General features: G+C 32.6%; 1 pseudogene; it reads left to right on the forward strand.

Annotated features, from left to right (window-relative positions):
- The first annotated feature begins 16,841 nt into the window (after nt 1-16,841).
- LOC149559212 (transcription factor MYC2 pseudogene) lies at nt 16,842-17,711 on the forward strand (annotated as a pseudogene).
- The last annotated feature ends 1,565 nt before the right edge of the window (nt 17,712-19,276 follow it).

The following is a 19,276-nucleotide window of genomic DNA, read 5'->3' on the forward strand; positions in this document are numbered from 1 at the left end:
TGATTACAACATATGTTATTTATAATTACCAATGTTTATGTTGTATTTGATTATCACCCTTTTTGCAAATAGTAAATTGACTATAGGTACATCGTCACCCCTTTTGTTGATGATCTTGCATTCCATATATAAGGGAAATTTGTTCATGTTGTCTTCTAAGTTATTTGTAGTAAACATGTATCATGTAATTTTTAGCTAACTTAAGGTAAATGATTAAAATATGCAGGAAATTTGATTGAATATTTATTGTGTTCATTTCTAATGATTAAAACGTATGTTATTTATAATTACCAATGTTTATATTATGTCTGATTATCACCCTTTTTGCAAATAGTCAATTGATTACAGGTACATCATCACCCCTTCTATTGATGATCTTGCATTCCATATATAAGGTAAATTTTTTCATGTTTACGTTTATCATGTAATTTTTAGCTAACTTAAGTTAAATAATTAACATATGCAAAAAATTTGACCCCTTTGGCATGGATCGTGCATAGTGACATGGATCAGTAGGTATAAGTCAATAAATAGACATAATTTTCTTATATTCTTCTTTTTTATCATTGAGCATGTATGTTATAAATAGACATATTATATAATCATATAATGTATATATAGACAAAGAAGGTCCATATAGAAATATAATTGTATAATCACTTTCAACTTACTGCATTTTATATTAGTCACTTTCACTTTTCATTTGATGGATTGCTAAACCCACCAAATAGGTACTTGTCAGATCTATCTACATTGAATGAGGAAAATGAGGAAATGGTGGATGAAAGCTCTACATGTAGTACAGCTAAAATAGGGAGATCAACTAGAGGTCAAAAGATTAGAAAAAAAATTGATAAATGCATGCAATTTTTCCTTGCTAATGGGGGGTCATGTTCTTATGATGATGAGACCAAAGGTGACATCAAGGTGCCCTTTCAGTACACACACATTGAGAAAGAATGGGTACCCAATGAGTTACCTCCAATTAACACAAATTTTTGTGTTAATGAGAGGATGTATCACATTGCTCCATCCTCACTACATGGTTTGGGCCTATTTTCCATGGTGGGATAAAGGTATGTTACAAAAAAGTTTCCAAATTGTTCAAGTATGTCGGTCCATGTTACGATTACAATGATTGGATGCAGATTGTTTGATATAAAAAAAGTATGCATAGGTATGCACTATTAGCTAATTATATACAACGGAAAGAAAATGATCAAAGTAAAAGATTTTCTATGTACATTGATGGGAGACCGAAAGAAACAAGTAATATTGCAAGTTTTATAAATAGTACATAACCTTCCTCAACTAGTAATCAACCCAATTTCATATTTGAGGTGTGTGAGGGGAAGAACTACTGATAGATTACCATTTAAATTGCATGGATACAAAAAAATTTACTATCATGAGGGTTGTAAGTAGTATTTACCATTTTCTTAATAAGTTTTTTTTGTTGTTTGTTCCTTTCAATTAGCTGAATTTTTTATGTTTAATCTTTGTAATAGGACAATATGGATCCGATAGATGATAGAGGCCATCAAGATGTTACTCCCATCCCTTCTTTAGTGAGGGTAAACCTTATTGAAATTGTACAAATTAGATAGTTGAAAAATATTATATTATTATGTTATTTTATTTACGGTTTTTGAGTTTGTATGATAGTTTTACTAATATTTCTCTCACAATTTGATGTTCAAGATAAGGGTAAAGCACCAGTAGTAAGTACTGAGCCACTAGCTATGCCTTTTGATGAGGATATTGCTGAAACTCCCAATGTAACAAAAATGTTGAGGAGAAAAATTTTAAAAATTAATTTAGAAATAATGAAAATTTTGGATGAGGCAAATATAGAATCTGAGGAGATGATGAAGAGGCTATTAGATTTGAGAGCGCAAGCTCGTCATTATGAAGTAAGCAATAATGAATCTTTAGTTATAATAAAAGTTCAATAAAGATTTATATTTTATAATCTTTTATGTTGTGAAGTAAAATATGTAATATGTGCAAAAATACTTTATTGATGCAATTTTTTTAAAGAGTTGTAAGGAAATTTAACTACTTAGTTCTTATTATATAGGATTTTTTGGCAACTAATCCACAACCTGGTCAAGGACAATGCAATGAGGCCGATAGTAGCAGAGCTATGATTGCCACTAGTAAAATAATCTTTTAGTTGACAAGTTAGAAGGAATTTTTTATTTTGAACATTCAAAACTTCTTAACTTAACTCTTACTTTTATTATTTTAGAATGTCTTTGCTAACAATGTATTGTTCAGGTCATCTGGTGCAAGAGACTCCTATGAGGTTGATGGATACCCATACAAGATTGCCAACTGCAATGTCAACAACAAGGGGATGTCAAGATGGTAAATCCTTATTTTGCTATATTTGGTTTTGTGTTAATTATGAGTTGATAATTTGTACTTTAATCTTGGGTGCATCACATAGTGTATTATTTTTTTTGTGTTAGGAGATGCATCATCTGGTATGCTGCCAAATGTGGAACATAGTGCATGTATTGGTGATAATTCACCATCAGTTCCTGGAGCTACCCATGTTTCTAGCATAGGAGCTACACAGACATCGTTGTTGATCGACGATGATGAATAAATGCCTTTAAAATGTCTTTAGATTCTAGGTACTTTAAATAATTATTTTTTATATTGTAATAAGGATTTTCTTGCAAGACATAAACATGATAGGAAGTGGTGAATGCAAGGGCTTTTCATGTGGAGTGATACCTCATGACCTTCTTTAGTATGTCATATTGTGCAAGTTGTTTATTTATTCTAGAATTCCTTTTTATTAGGGGTTTGGTAGGATCATTTGAATTATCAATGACCTTTTGTCTACACCAGTAATTCTCTAGTTTAGTAATTCAATTTGAGCTATGAATTATTTGATTCAGTGCTTGTGGTGGTTTTAATTTGGATTGCTCAAATGGTAATATTGTAGGTACATTGATGGCAGACCAAAAGCAACATGTACATTTATATCACTTGTAATTTAGAGTTCCTGATTTCCTCTATTGATATTTAACAAGTCTATTATGCTAGGGCAAAACCCTGCACAAGTCTATTTTGCATTTTAATGTTTTTGAACTAGATCTGTGAGTTCCAAATTTGATCTAAATATTTTTACTAGCACTATATGATCTAAATAGTGGAAGTGTGTGTACCATTGAGATGTTCCATTTGGTACATTACAATATCATGCTTTCAATAGAAGATACTAACCAATTTTTCTACAGAGAACCAAAAGTGGGAGTTTTCTTTCATATTCAATGTTCAATTTTCAATGATTTCCAGCATCATTGCCATTGCCTATTAGACTTTTAGAGTGCTCACTTTTAGCTTCACTGTCTATTTTAGCAATATTTGTTTTCCATAATATCCCAAGTATGATCAGTGACAACATCAATTAAGAATGACAAAAAATGAAGGTCATCGCAAGTTATATGTATTATGAACTATATTTTTTCAAGGTATACTGATTAATATAGTCATAGTACATTTTTTAGTTTTAGAACATCAGCAACAGAACCCTAGTAGAGTTTGATTTGTTTTAGACATTTTTAAATTTTTTCCAAACTTTTGTTTTAGTTAATTTTGGTCAAGTTGACCCTCCAACCCTAAAATAGATCACTAAAAAGATGAAATGTATCTCATTTTATGTATTTTTTATTCACTATGAAAAGTATTCTTCACATGATTCATTTTAATGGTTCTTACTATTAATTATCCCATGACATTTTTTGCAGGAAATGATACATTTTATAGAAGGCTTCATGACCTCATGCTACGAAGATTTGGGCCCACCATACATACAAGGTGGAACATCATAACTGAACTAATTTTATCCCACTATTTCTTTTTCATATCATTAATTAGTACAACATTTTTCCTTTCATTCGGGTCTTTTCTTATACTCGCTATATCTAACAATTTTGTATTTTTTCTTAAAAGGTGGAACTTCCAAGATAAAAAAAATAAAAGATGAGCTCATCAAAGATATAGAGCATGAGTTTGGTAGTAATATTTTTTATCATAATAAATTGTTACAAAAAGCTTCCAAACATCTTAAGGTTGTGAGGGACTCATATAGAAAGAGTCTCATCCTAGACTCGAAGTATGAGTGTCCTCCCATTATTTCAGTGAGGGACTAGAATGAGTTCATTTTGGATGCAAAGGAGAAAGGGGAACGTTGAAAAGAAAGTACACCAAAAAATCCAAAAAGTTATGCACTAGTATTAACTGCTAATACATTAATGTAATAATCCACTAATTAGTACTGATCTTTATATCTATATCATCTAACATGTTTCAAACTTTTCATAGGTTGCAGGACACATCAAAAGCAACAAAGGCTAGGCTGGAAAAGGTTGGGCAGCAAAGACTTGGCTCTAGGGGATATTCAAAAATCAAAGCATGTGTTGTAAGTAGTAGTAAATTAATTGCAAAGAAAAATTATTTATAAAATGTAAATAATTTTGTTAATTAATAAAAAAATGCAAGGCGCTGATTTTAACCTAGAGGCCATGGAAGAACACAAAAAAATTGCCTTCAAGCAAGGCTATGCAACCATGGTTGAATACCTACAGCAAGCTTTCATTTCCCCAACCAAATAGTCTCCTACATCATGTACATAGGTAAATATGCCAAACAATATATTAGAAATTGAATACTTGAGCAACAATCTATTTGATAATAATGTGCATGACATTGCAATGCAGCCTATTAATCATGACACAGATCATACACAACATCATGAAGCCCCTGATGTGCATCGTACTATCAATGGAGGTGCTCATTTTCTATTTAAAACTAATTATGTAATTATTAATACAATTTAACATCTTTAATTAAACTTGTTGTAACCTTTTTGTGTTGAGGATACAGAATCATGTCGTGTTGAATGAGTATCGGAGGATGTTCAGACTAATTAGTAGGTAGATCATGTCGCACATTCAGGTAAAGAAAATCTATGTTTTTTTCTTTTAAATTAATTTTTTGATTTATGTTTCTTTTACTTGAACAAAAACTCGTAATTCACTAATATAAAATGGTGTGAATTTAACTCACGAAGTACTTGTTATTGTAGTAGACCCCCCTTTGGTGCAATGGCCTCATGATGATCCTGAACGGATCAGGAGGAGACATGTGTTAGAACCAATATTATGTTGGGTGTTAATGAATATTCATTAATGTTGGGTGTTAATGAATATTATTTATGAAAAAAAAAACAGTAAGAAAGCCAAAAAGAAATGATTATTCATGAATGACTTACTCTTGAATATTGTTAATAAATATTGTTAATAAATATTATTCATTAATGTTGGGTGTTAATGAATATTGTGTTAATGAATTATTCATGAATGACTTACTCTTGAATGTTACATGTTAATAAATTTTGTGTGTTAATGAATGTTATCATGTGATTATAATGATTGAATGTTATCTTTCAAAAATGGATGAATGAATGAATGAATGTTATTAAATGTTAATGGGGAATTTAGAGTGATGTTGGGAGGGGGGGGCTAAATGAGCTGCCAACTTCATGTGGTTGGCCCTGTTTAGTAGAGAATAATTAGCTATTCATGAAACCAAGTGAAGCTCGAACTTTAAAGATAAGCTTATAGTTAATAGTTACAACCAATTAGCAAGTCAAAATGAAGTTCTTCGTTACAAGTACATTTTTAGTTTTTAAAGTACAATGTCATGTTTTAATAATGTGTAGTTTTTTTTCTTAAGTTAAAGTATTCTTTTACTACAACAACATAACTTATGACCATTTTAGTAACTATTCTAACATCACTTTATGACAAATCCTATTTTGGAAAAGATGGTGATAAGTGGTGTTGTCTATTCCTTGGGAGATTGGATTGCACAGGTCTGTATCTCAAAATCATTTGCATGTGGTAGAAATGCATACTTACAACCATTTCATTCTACATTTAAAAACATTGATGATAATATTTCTTGTTTTAATTTACATTTTTGTCTATAGTCATTATAAATGTTGCAAGCTTAGTCAGCTTTTATAGGCTATCAAGAACATAGTTGAATACTACAATAATTTTTTGGTTAAGAATTTGTGTTTTCCCTACTCATAGTCCAATTTATTTATAGTTTGGAAGGGTATGATTAGTGCACAATCTACAATTTTATACTCATTCATATATTTATTTCATAATCAATTTTGTCATTGATTTTTCTTGAACTAATTTGTCATGATATCTTTAATCTAGGGGCCTCTAATTTCAACTTCAGTGGAAGAAAGAAGTTCAATACAAGAACACATCAAAAATTCACATCTATGAGTGTTGAAGATTCCTCCAATGTATTTAACTATATTACCTATTGTACTATTTACATTTAACTATATATGTTTTTCTCTAATAACCACTCATCCCATTATATGGCAAGCTGAGAAAGAGAATAGAGAGAACAATCATTTGGTTCGATGTGCATAGATGATAATATTACAAGGATAAATATGTTGTTCTTGGAAATTAAGAGAAGATATTCATCTCTTTCCACTTATGATATAGGTTGGTCTTTAAATATTATGTTATATTGTTTGATGATATTTTTATAATGATCATGTAAATGTAAGAGACATTTGTTTGTTGGTGCAGTGCTCGGTGCTTATCCTATCAATTTGATTCTTGGCCTCTCAATGGTAAATGATTTGGAGAGCTTAGGTATAGCAAGACATTTCAAACATGAGATAAAAGAGGTTCTAGATGATGTCTATAGGTAATTGGGAGATTTTTTTTTTGAATAATTGTAGTACATTTTATGAATTGATTTGCATATTGTTTGAAATAAATGTTCTTCCTGGGCAGATTTTTGATTGAGAATGAAATGGGTGAAGGAATGCCATCAGCATCAGACTTAATAACCATTTCTAATAGTTAAGTCTTAATTTCACATAATTCTTATTTCTAGTATATTTTATTCTATTTTTTAAGTTGTTAAGAATTTTCTTTTATTTGTATAGAATTAGGTTTTTTTGGTAAAGTCAACTATATTACTTCTTATTTATTTTCTTAGTTTATATATATAATATGAATTATGTTCAATTTAGAAGAAATCTCTTTTATAAAATTGAACAACAACTTTAAAGAGTTATACATTGTGTTATGAATTGATATTTAAGATTGAGTTTTTTGATTGTGAAGGAGAAAGAGAAAGGTGAACATTATGTACAAATTCATACTTAGTGTCTAGACACAACCTAAAACCTTATTATCTTCAATAGTGTTTTAGGATACTATTCTTAGATAAATACTCAATGTCTAGATTCTTAGATAAGAATAGTGTGAAAATTATGTGCAGATTCATACTCAGTGTCTAGATTCATAATATCCCTAACATCCTAAAACCTTGTTATCTTACTCATGAATTCTCTAGGAAGGTGGTGTAGTGTAAGGTCCTTGTGGAATGCCTCATGATGACCTTAAGTGCACAAAGCTATATCACTAAGCTTGGATACATGTACTAGTCCATCCATGAGAGCTCCAAAATCAACAAAAGTGCCAAATGACTATATTCTTCTCACTATCCCTATAAAAGTTGCACCACGAACTAAATCTTCATTTGGCACTCTTGGATTCCCATTCCTGCCAATATTTCTAGTGGGTACTGACTGTCCTAAACTAGAAGGATCTTCAATAACAAGTGATTCATTTTTTGATAATGAGCAAGACACATATGATTTATCGCCTTCTGATAGCTTATCTAAATCTCCACTTTTTCTAGGAGCATCAATATTTGGCTCCTCAAGTGTCTCTTCATTATCAACTAATGCTAAAATTATGTGTAATAGTGAACCATGTCTTCTGTTGGAATATATCTCTTTCTAATAAAAAGTGAAATTATTTGAAAATGATCTGAAAGGTTGTGACTTATTTGCTATTGTAGAATCTATAGAATTTTGGGAAGATAATGTTCTTTTTGAGTACTTTCTGGTCCTTGTATTTACAACCCTTCCTAGCATGTACTGGATAGACCCAATGGGAAAAGTAATTGCAAATACAATGATTATGTGACTCCTTAAAGTAACTGAGGTCTAGCTTGGAACCTATAGAGACTTCACCCCTAAGACCATGCCTGTGTAAATGATTGGTAAAATAGTAAATATATACATACTTTGGGAATGGTAAAATAGTAAAATATTAAATATCTTGGAACCTGTTGGTTCCCAAAACTGCAGATTGGAATCCTACGAGCCTTGCCTGCTCGATGTGGGGATATCCAACCGGTTGAGGCCAACTTGATAGGATTGATCAATGTGATCTAAATCCCTTGCACTTTCAGCTCTACAAGACCAAGGTGGGTGTACCTAGTTCTAGACAAAATACTTAGATCCAAGACACTTAAGACAGATCAATTAGAACGTGAATGCAATGAAAGCATTTGAAACAGAAAGAATTATAGAAAACTTTAGGATTGCAAATTTTGAATTTAAAGTAAAAGTAAATAATTGCATGAATGTTTTTAAATAAAAGTGATTATTACAGATGATTGCAACAAATGAATTTATTATCTCCTCAATGGAAAGAAATGAAATAGTTGCCAGCAGATGGATTCTGAACTAGGAGTAAAAGACTAGTGCCTAATTAAAGGGGCAATCAGAGTCAACATACAAGTTGAGACGTATAACTTTATAAAGTTCAATATATTAAAATATAAAAAATGTTAATGATTCAGACATGATAGATCATTTATATGAACTCAATTTTAAATTAGTCTAAAATGCACTTTAACTTCTGTGGAGACAAATTAGACATAAATACGGAAACAATAAAATATTTCACAATATCTATGTTTATCAAATTTAAAATGCAATATGGATCCAATCCACTTATCCAAATATTAAAATATTTATAGAAAATAATAGAAAACATTTATAAAGGACACAACTTAATAATAAGTTAAACTCCAATGCAAATAAAAATAAATGCCCTTACAGATTATGCCGCAAATAAAAACCACAAATAGAGACACTCCTTACAGATGATCTCATCTACTGCAAATCTATCTGGACCGAATGAAATTTACTCAAAAATCCACCATCACTGGCTTAGTTCAACAGGTCATTCTTTTGCTAATGAGAAAATATAATATATCATAAGACATGGGCTAGACAAAAATTTTAAAATATGAATGTGTGAATATGAATTCTCTCATAAGTCTCTCTCCTTTGTTGTGTCTTTTAAATCCTTATTTATAAATAATGAAAAGGTGCATGGGTGAATAGGCACACCCATTTAGAACCTAATAATGCAATTCTTCATAACTAAAAACTATTGTTAATTCCTTTTAATATTTTGGGATAAAAACTTTGCATAAACCTAAATGATAATAATTAAAAATGATATACTAGTGTCGAGAGCTTCCTTAGAAGATAATTTTAATAATTTAAGAAATCTTCCATTACAAATCTTCGCTCCAAAGATCTGCATATCAATTGTACTCTATCGCTCCAATTTATCCTTATTGCAACGGCGATTCCATGCTCTGTGATTTTCTTTCTCTTAACATTTTCGTCCGGGGCATCTTGCATTTCATGTTTTCTGTGATACATATATTTCTCCAGATCTTCCTGCACGTAGTGACTTCCACATCTAAATATACACCTTCCAAATCACACAAAGGGCACTATAAGTAACATATGGATGAATAATTTAATAAAAATCATTTACCAGAAGGCCCTATGGATGCCATCAACGCAAAGAGAGACAAACTCGATTCAAAGGATTGAGTCTTGGAAATCGCGAGCACACAAGGCAAATAGAAACCAGATTAATATTTTATGCCTCCACCCATCATGATCTCAAAATTATCTTCCTTGCATATCTCATACATGCATATCAATTTCATTATATTTTTGTTAACTTCTGCGAGTTCTACCCATGATAAACTTCCACACAACCACTCAAGAAGATCGAAATATTGCTCCCAACTTCATCCCTGCATAGAGATACAATACATTAGTGAAAATAAAAACATGGATCTTACATTATGATCCCTCCTTTATGCGAGTATATGCTCTGCTCTATTAATGGAGATATGAATTTTTTTTCAAATATATATCTTTGCATATAGACACAAAAGTGTTGTACATTTTTAATTTCAGGACCATCAACCCAATATTCTAGGACCAACAATGCATACTCACAACACTCTTAGGATAAAGAGAGCTAAAAGCAATACTCAAAGAAGTAGGTGCAATAGTTTCATGGGTTGTTTCACTAGTCACTGAGCTTAAAGTGAGAAAAATATTTTGGAGTGCACAGACAACACAAGGATCGCCCACATGAACATGCAAGAATTTTGGCAGTACAAGAAGCTCCTCCCAAAATGCCATAGTGATTGTATGATAATATTTAAAAAGCAGTTGCACTCGCCAACTTCATTCTGTAGTCCTTTCCCCAAAGTCTCCACTTCAATCACCACTTTTAGATGCAAAACACTTGAGGTTTGTACAATGCCATCTGTTATAAGATATCCACCTTCAGTTTTGGTAGCTTCATGTAAACTCAAAGAACTGTGCTTGGAACTATAGACATAAAGACTTTTCCGAACTGCTTGGTCAATATTTGTGTGAAAACATTCTTCGTTGTCTTCTTTAGCATGAAGCTACCTTAATGTCTTTGAGTTTTTTTTCACCTGAATCAACTCTGAATTTCTCACTAAACATCTACGCACCTTGTTTTAGACCTGGTTGTGCCAGTGTTGTAGCAGGTTGTCTACCATGTTTTTTGGAGCCAAAAATAGGTAAATGATTATGTGGAAGTGAATCTAGAAGTCCTATCACACTGTTCTCAGTAATTGGACTATTTTCATGTTTTACAGATGCTTTAGGGATGTATGTATATGTGCCATGTTCTAGTATTTGGGTGTTACTCTTCTATTTATTTCAATGCCCTTGAGTCTTTTGTCCAGATGAAGATAACTTTTCACATTCTGTCACCAGTACGAAGTTACCTCCACCACTCCTAGAATTAGAATGTAGATTGGAGCTCTACAATTTGTGTCTCTCATGATTCATTTTACTATTAGATATGCTTTCAAGGAATATAGCCTCTCCAAAAAATTTGGTGTCCATTTGCGTCCTTATCAATTTGCTCTTATCATCCATGAACTGACCTCTATCAACATGATTAGAAATCTTCACTGCTTAGTGGTTTTGTTGCACAAAAGAACCATGATAAGATTTATCTTTTCTAGCACTTGCACATTTATCTTGATCTACCAAATAGCTATAGCAGCTATCTAGCCAAAAATCTGTCTCCTCTGGAACTATAGATGCTTCTCCAGGATAACTACCAAAAGAAGACATTCTCTTCTCTATATGACTAAGCCCAGGCTTAACAGCATTGACTGTTGCATATGTTATTGTTATCTAATGTAAACCCTCAGACGATCCTTTACTGATGCATCTAATTGCTTGCTATGTTTCATGAATTCTCTAATAATCTTTTGGTGCCTTTATGAACTACTGTGCATACCATTATTAATTTAGATGCTATACAGATCTTGAATACTCATCAATATATTATTGTTGCTATATGTCAATGGCACTCACTCTGCATCATTATGATTATCTGCATCAATATATTCAGAATTTGAAATGTCGATCTTCTCTAACAAGTTTCGTGATATAGACTTCTGATATCTTTAGTTTTCAACATCATTTCACAAGTGGAGACCTAAATTTTTAGGCTCCATCAGTGGCTCTAATTAGGGACGTATGCTCCCTGTGAGCGTAGCAAGATCTCAATTTTCTTTGGAGGAGTAGACCATGCAGCCATGCTTAACATGACGCTCATGAAATTGGGTGGCCCCTCGAACCCCCAAAAGTAAACATCACTTCTTTCCTTGATCAAATACTCGATTCTGATCATCGAACACTTCGGATTTCCTGAATATGATATCAAATTGCCCATTAGTAAAATTTTATCCATTAGTACATATAAAATGATCATCATATGACACGTGCACCTCCTATTCAAGATTGCAATTTACATTTGCTTCATCAACGAGATCTTTAAAAAGAAATAAATTTGATTGTTTAATTCAAGCGTATGATTTCTTACTTCATTGATTTGATTAATATACACGAAAGAAAAATCCTCAAACAAAAGATGATGAAAACTTGAAAGCATTTCCCTAAGCATATTATTAACAAGTATTATCACAAAATCTTTAGGGATACTTACCTCAGTATGCTGCATATACTTCATACCTGTATTAGATGCCATATTTACTGATTGTGTTTCATCAATGCAATCTTTGATATTTGACCTTTGTTTTTTTGTTGAGAAGTCATTAAGTTTACTATGATCTTTGCTGACTGGAGGATCCCCATGCAGTTGATTTTTTATACCAATATCTAGATTAACTTTTTCTTCTTTGACATCTTCTAGCACACAATTTGCTTGATCTTTATACCCCAAATGCTGATTTTCTTCACAAAAAGATTCTGAAAATAGTGTACTTTTAGGAAATACAAGTTTTCTCTAATCAAAACTTTGAGTGGATATGTCACTTGAAAAAATTTCAGAACTGTTTTCACATGATTGTATCTCTTGCTCATAAGATGGATTGGAAGATATCTCATCATTAAAATGCATAGCATGAATTTTACCCACTTCAAAACTATTATCAAGCCTGCTATCTTCATCATAATGCTGATATATTTGATTGCATGAAAGATCTTCTTCAAACCATGGACTGAACATAGAATGCTAAGGCACATCTCCATGAAATCCTCCATATACAATTTCATCCTGCTGTTCATCTTCATCTTCACAAGATACTATGTCCAGATTCTCCATTGTTTCATTGAATAAAAGATTTGAAGTGATTTTTTAATCCTTAGATGCATCTTCTTCTTCATGTATACTCGTATTGTCTTCAAAATCTAGAAACATATAAAGGCTATATTCTTTAATCTCTTCCGCTAGTCCATTGTATATGGGATCTAAGATCTCTTTGAAATTGTATCCAAATAAATTATTTTCTATACTTTGACAACAATGTACATCTTCAAATATGTCATTCTCATGAGAATTATATACTCCTCGGGGTTCATTGTTTTCCTCCTCATGAAAGTAATATGGATTTTTAGGGAGGGTTGGACTTTCTTGTTCATCGAATATTTCATCTATTATCTCATTAATATGCTTTTCTTTGTATATAGGAAGAAAAAATTTGCCACCCTTTTCAACATACTTTTGATATTCTATGTCTAACAAGATTGAAATCTCACCCACACTGAGAGAATCTTCTTCATCAATTCCATGTTCTTCATAGTCTAATTCCTTACCGGTCTCATCATGATTGGATTCTTCTTCAATTTCTTCTACACTTGAATCTAAAAAATTACTATGTTCTTGTTTAATTTTAGTACCTTTTGCTTCATCTTCAATAGCTTTATCCCATATCTGAAGAATTTTTACATCAGGTTCCTTTGGCGAGATTCTCAACTTAACAATTTTGTTTTAAAATTCCTTGTAAGGAGGTTTTATGTTTGATGGAATCTCATGGTAAGTGTTCATCACTCTCAAAAACAAATGTGTTGAAGTCTCGCCTTCATATCTTTCAAAATTGTAAAAGGTGTCAAGTGGAGACATCTCAAGATCCTCTTCCATGTTGTAGCTTTGATCATCATATTGTTCATAACACACCTCTTCTTCATGGCTTATATCATCAAATTCAGATAGGAACCATCCTTCAAATTATTTCCAAGATGCAATACATTGTGTGGGTAATAATTCGTATGCCTGTCTTGCATTGTCCTTCAAAATCCTTGCAAAGAATTTCATCACCTGATCTTCTGCACAAATCTCATAATCTTCTACAAATGTATAGAATGCATCCAAATGTTGAATTGTTGATTCATCCCATTCTCCATGGAACTTTGGAACCAACTGTGGAAGCCTTGGAGATAACTTGCTAGATTCATAATCAAAATTGTTGAAATCCAATGGCCTAATGCTATCTAGAATAAAAGGCTTTCTCTCAAATGATCGATGCATTTTAAAGACCATTTACAATTTCCTTGTAAGTCCACTCCCTCAGCAGAGTCACTAATGATCTGGGTACTCCTTCTGTTAAAGTACCAATCACAATACAATAGAGTCACCACCTCGAAATGGAGGGAAAAAATAGTCTTTAAGGATTTGAGTTCTTCCTTCCAGCAGAGTATATGTCACCAAAGGTTGAATCTGCAGAAAAAACTTAAAAGAAAACATGCAATGCTTCTACAAGATCCAATCCATATAAGGCAGTTTAAAATTTATAAAATAACTTTGAGAAATTGAAATCCTTAAGAAAATTAAAATGCAATGTAAAAAACTTATAAATTTTGGAATATTTAAATATATCAAAATGTTTCAACAAAAATAAATAGAACCTAACTCTTACTGATCTTGAAAACAAAAATTCTTAGGGTTTATTTTGCAACTCTACCCAGTAGAGTTGCCAATTTCTTGGTTCCCAAAACCGCAGATTGGAATCCTGTGAGCCTTGCCTACTCGATGCTAGGATATCCAACCGGTTGAGGCCAACTTGATAGGATTGATCAATGTGATCTAAACCCCCTGCACTTTCGGCTCTGCAAGACTAAGGTGGGTGTACTTGGTCCTGGATGAAACACTTAGATCCAAGACACTTAAAATAAATCAATTAGAACGTGAATGTGATGAAAGCTTTCAAAATGGCAAGAATTATAGAAAACTTTAGGATTGCAAATTTTGAATTAAAAATAAAAGTAAATAATTGCATGAATATTTTTAAATAAAAGTGATTATTACAATTGATTGCAACAAATGAATATATTATCTCCTCAATGGAAAGAAATGAAATAGTTGCTAGCACATGGATTGTGAACCAAGAGTAAAAGACCAATGCCTAATTAAATGGGCAATCAGAGTCAACATTACAAGTTGAGACGTACAACTTTATAAAGTTCAATATATTAAACTATACACTATGTTAATGATTCAGACATGACGGATCATTTATATGAACTCAATTTTAAATTAGTCTAAAATGCACTTTAACTCCTGTGGAGACAAATTAGACATAAATACGAAAACAATAAAATATTTCGCAATATCTATGTTTATCAAATTTAAAATGCAGTAATGATCCAATCAACTTATCCAAATATTAAAATATTTATAGAAAAAAATAGAAAACATTTATAAAGGACACAACTTAATAATAAGTTAAACTCCAATGCAAATAAAAATAAATGTGCTTACAGATTATGCCAGAAATAAAAATCACAAATAGAGACACTCCTTACAGATGATCCATCTACTACAAATCTATTCGGACTGAATGAAATTTACTCAAAAATCCACCATCACAGGCTTAGTTCAATAAGTCATTCTTTTACCGATGAGAAAATGTAATATATCATAAGACATAGGCTAGACAAAAATTTTAAAATATGAATGTGTGAATATGAATTCTCTCATAAGTCTCTCGCCTTTGTTGTGTCTTTTACATCCTTATTTATAAATAATGAAAAGGTGTGTGGGTGAATAGGCACACCCATTCGGAACCTAATAATGTGACTCTTCGTAACTAAAAACTATTGTTAATTCCCTTTTAATATTTTGGGATATAAACTTTGGATAAATCTAAATGATAACAAGAGCTCTTTGCGAGCTAGAGTCCTTGCCTTTTGGGATCATAATGGGGTTGTAAATATAGAAGAAATATAGAGAAAGGAAATGAGAAGCACTCATACACTATCAAATCTAAAAACAAAAAATTACATCGATTGAATAGTTGATGATTATAAGTAATTAAAGGTTTCAAAGTGAAGTTTCATTTTTTTATGTTTTGAGAAACATTATTACAGTTTATATGAAGATGACAACAAGATTTTTGGATTTAACTGTGTTGATTTTTAAGTATTTAAAAGAAATAAATATGACATTCTGATTTGTCAAATACCAAAAACATATTCATTTAATTTGGTGATCTTTTCTACTACAAATAAAATTCAGCTGACCCATGTTTGATGACTAATCAAAGCCCACCTCTGTTCCAATTAGAATGGGTTTAAGTGTGCTCAAGATGCACTAATAGTAAAATGGGTGAACTCCCCAAATGCCTTGATGCTTCACCTCTTAAAGACCACCTTGATAATTGTCAAACTAATCAATAACTCCACCTCAATGTTGATTAAGATAAACTTAACATAGATTTATCGACTATATATCTAACTTTACTATTTAACAATTCAATTCTTAATTTATTTCATATTTAATACAATCTTTAATCCAGTATACTTTTTATTGGAATTCTAATTCATTAAAATCCATACACAACTTTATGAACTCATTCACATTATTTAGAGACAGACAGCCAAGAATAAAAGGCTATGAAAATGTCATCTCACCTTCCCTTAACATTTCTGAGGTAGGTACGGTTTTGACAAAGAATTCAACATACTTTAGAAGGGGAATAAAAAGCAAAGAAAAAAGTACTAACTCAACAAATACAATAAAAGGTTGGGGTCTGCCGACCATCCAAGGTCATGGCTCATTTTTAAAACGAATGCACTACGGCCGTCTGATCTGACATACTCTACGGTCAAGATCTCGTCTCCGGCCTCTCACATCTTGCCGACATAAATCCACTTTCCTTTCGTTGTTCAATTGTTTTTATATTTTATTTATGTGGACACAAAAACGAGGGCCAGCCTACGTCTTAGGGCAGGTTGACTGCTTATTGTGCAGCAGGCAGCGTCGGTGTCTGAAACTTGTCGCCCTTAATGGGCCTTCACAGTATTTGAATCACGGTATGGTGCATGTTCTGGATCAGAGCAACAAAGGATCCACGCCATTCTCTATCCACAAGGCCATGGAGGACAAGCGAGGGTTTGTAGAAAAGGAGGAGGAAGCGAAAAATTCAAAACCCATGTTGTGATTTTGAAATGGTGGTATTCAGTAGAACCCTTTTCTAAACGGAGAAGCTTGAAGCTTAACGGAAGACAAGATGAACAAACAAAAGACTCTTGACGAGAAGCATGGTTCCTTGGCTTCTATTTCCTCCAGTGGGTTCTTTGGTAGCATTCGATCTAGTGTTGAGTCAGATCACTCTGATGTTGAAGCTGCCTCTTTCAAGGAAATTGAAGAATTTGTCGTTGAGAAGAAACCTCGAAAAAGAGGAAGAAAGCCTGCAAATGGACGAGAAGAACCCTTGAATCACATTGAAGCTGAGCGACATCAGCGAGAGAAGTTGAATCAGAGGTTTTATGCACTTCGAGCTGTGGTGCCCAATGTGTCGAAGATGGATAAGGCTTCATTGCTTGGTGATGTCGTGTCCTATATTAATTATCTCAGAAGCAAGGTGCAGGAACTTGAGGCCGAAAGAAATTATCTTGAATCTCAAGTTGAATCAACCAAGAAGGAATTGATGTCATGCCACTCTGGCTTGTCTGGAAGCAACTTTGGGTTTGTTAAAGATCATCCTATTTCTTCTCGCGTGCCCGATAACAAAGGATTTGGCAGAAAGCACTGTGCTGGATTGGCTTTGGATGTCCGAGTTCTTGGTCCAGAAGCCATATTAGAATCCAATCTACCAAGAAGAATCATCCTGCAGCAAAATTGTTAACATTGTGGATGGGACGTAGAGCAAGAGTCCTTTTATCAGAAATTCTGCGGAGAAGTTGACGCGCGGCTTTTTTAAGCTGTCTTTCTTGTCACCTTTAATTGAGGAGAATGGTAGATGTTCACAAACATTTATTTCATCCTTATCGCTTCCTTTTTTCACTTTTTTTTCATTCCAGAAAATACTGTTATCCTAGGGCTACAGGCCAATGATAATTAAGAAATTAGATCAATGTAAATGATTTTTAAAATATACAGATTAAAACTTTAGGACAACTTTAGGATATGATTCTTGCAAGGAAAAAAAACAAATAGAGGAGGGTAAAACAGCCTTTGGACTAATAATTAAAAATGATATACTAGTGCCGAGAGCTTCCTCCGAAGATAATTTTAATAATTTAAGAAATCTTTCATCACAAATCTTCGCTCCAAAGATCTGCTTATCAATTGTACTCAATCGCTCCAATTTATCCTTATTCCAACCGCGATTCCATCCTCTGTGACTTTCTTTCTCTCAACATTTTTTGTATGGGGCATCTTGCATTTCGTGTTTGCTGTGATAAATATATTTCTCCAGATCTTCCTGCGCGTAATGACTTCCACATTCGAATATGCACCTGCCAAATCACACAAAGGGTGCTATAAGTAACATATGGATGAATAATTTAATAAAAATCATTTACCAGAAGGCCCTATGGACACCATCGATGCAGAGAGAGATAAACACGATTCAAAGGATTGAGTCCTGGAAATCGTGAGCCCACAAGGCAAATAGAAACCAAATTAATATTTTATGCCTCCACCCACAATGATCTCAAAATTATCTTCCTTGTATATCTCATACACGCATATCAATTTCATTATATTTTCGTTAACTTCTGTGAGTTCTACCATGATAAACTTCCGCACAACCACTCGAGAAGATCAAAACGTTGCTCCCAGCTTCATCCCTACATAGAGATACAATACATTAGTGAAAATAAAAATGTCTATCTTACATATTTGAGCCCTCCTTTATGTGATTATATGCTCTACTCTATTAACGAAGATATGAAATTTTTTTTGAATATATATCTTTGCATATAGACACAAAAGTGTTGCACGTTGTATTTCAGGAGCATCAGCCCAATATTCTAGGACCAGCAATGCATACTCACAACACTCTCAGGATAAAGAGTGTTGAAAGCAATTAGCAAAGAAGTAGGTGTAATAGTTTCATGGGTTGATTCACTGGTCACTGAGCTTAAAGTGAGAAAAATATTGTGGTGTGCACAGACAACACAAGGATCACCCACATGAACATGCAGGGATTTTGACAGTACAAGAAGCTCCTCCCGAAATGTCATAGTGATTGTATGATAATATTTAAAAGGCAGTTGCACTCGCCAACTTCATTCTATAGTCCTTTCCCCAAAGTCTCCACTTTAGTCACCACTTTTAGATGCAAAACACATGAGGTTTGTACAATGCCATCTGTTATAAGATATCCACCTTCAGTTTTGGTAGCTTCATGTAAACTCAAAGAACTGTGCTTGGAACTATAGACATAAAGACTTTGCCAAACTGATTGGTCAATATCTGCCTAAAAATATTCTTCGTTGTCTTCTTTAGCATGAAGCTGCCTTAAT

Source organism: Cupressus sempervirens, chromosome 5 (assembly GCF_028749045.1).
Source record: "Cupressus sempervirens isolate cs-2001-9-10 chromosome 5, ASM2874904v1, whole genome shotgun sequence".
Taxonomy (NCBI): Eukaryota; Viridiplantae; Streptophyta; class Pinopsida; order Cupressales; family Cupressaceae; genus Cupressus; species Cupressus sempervirens.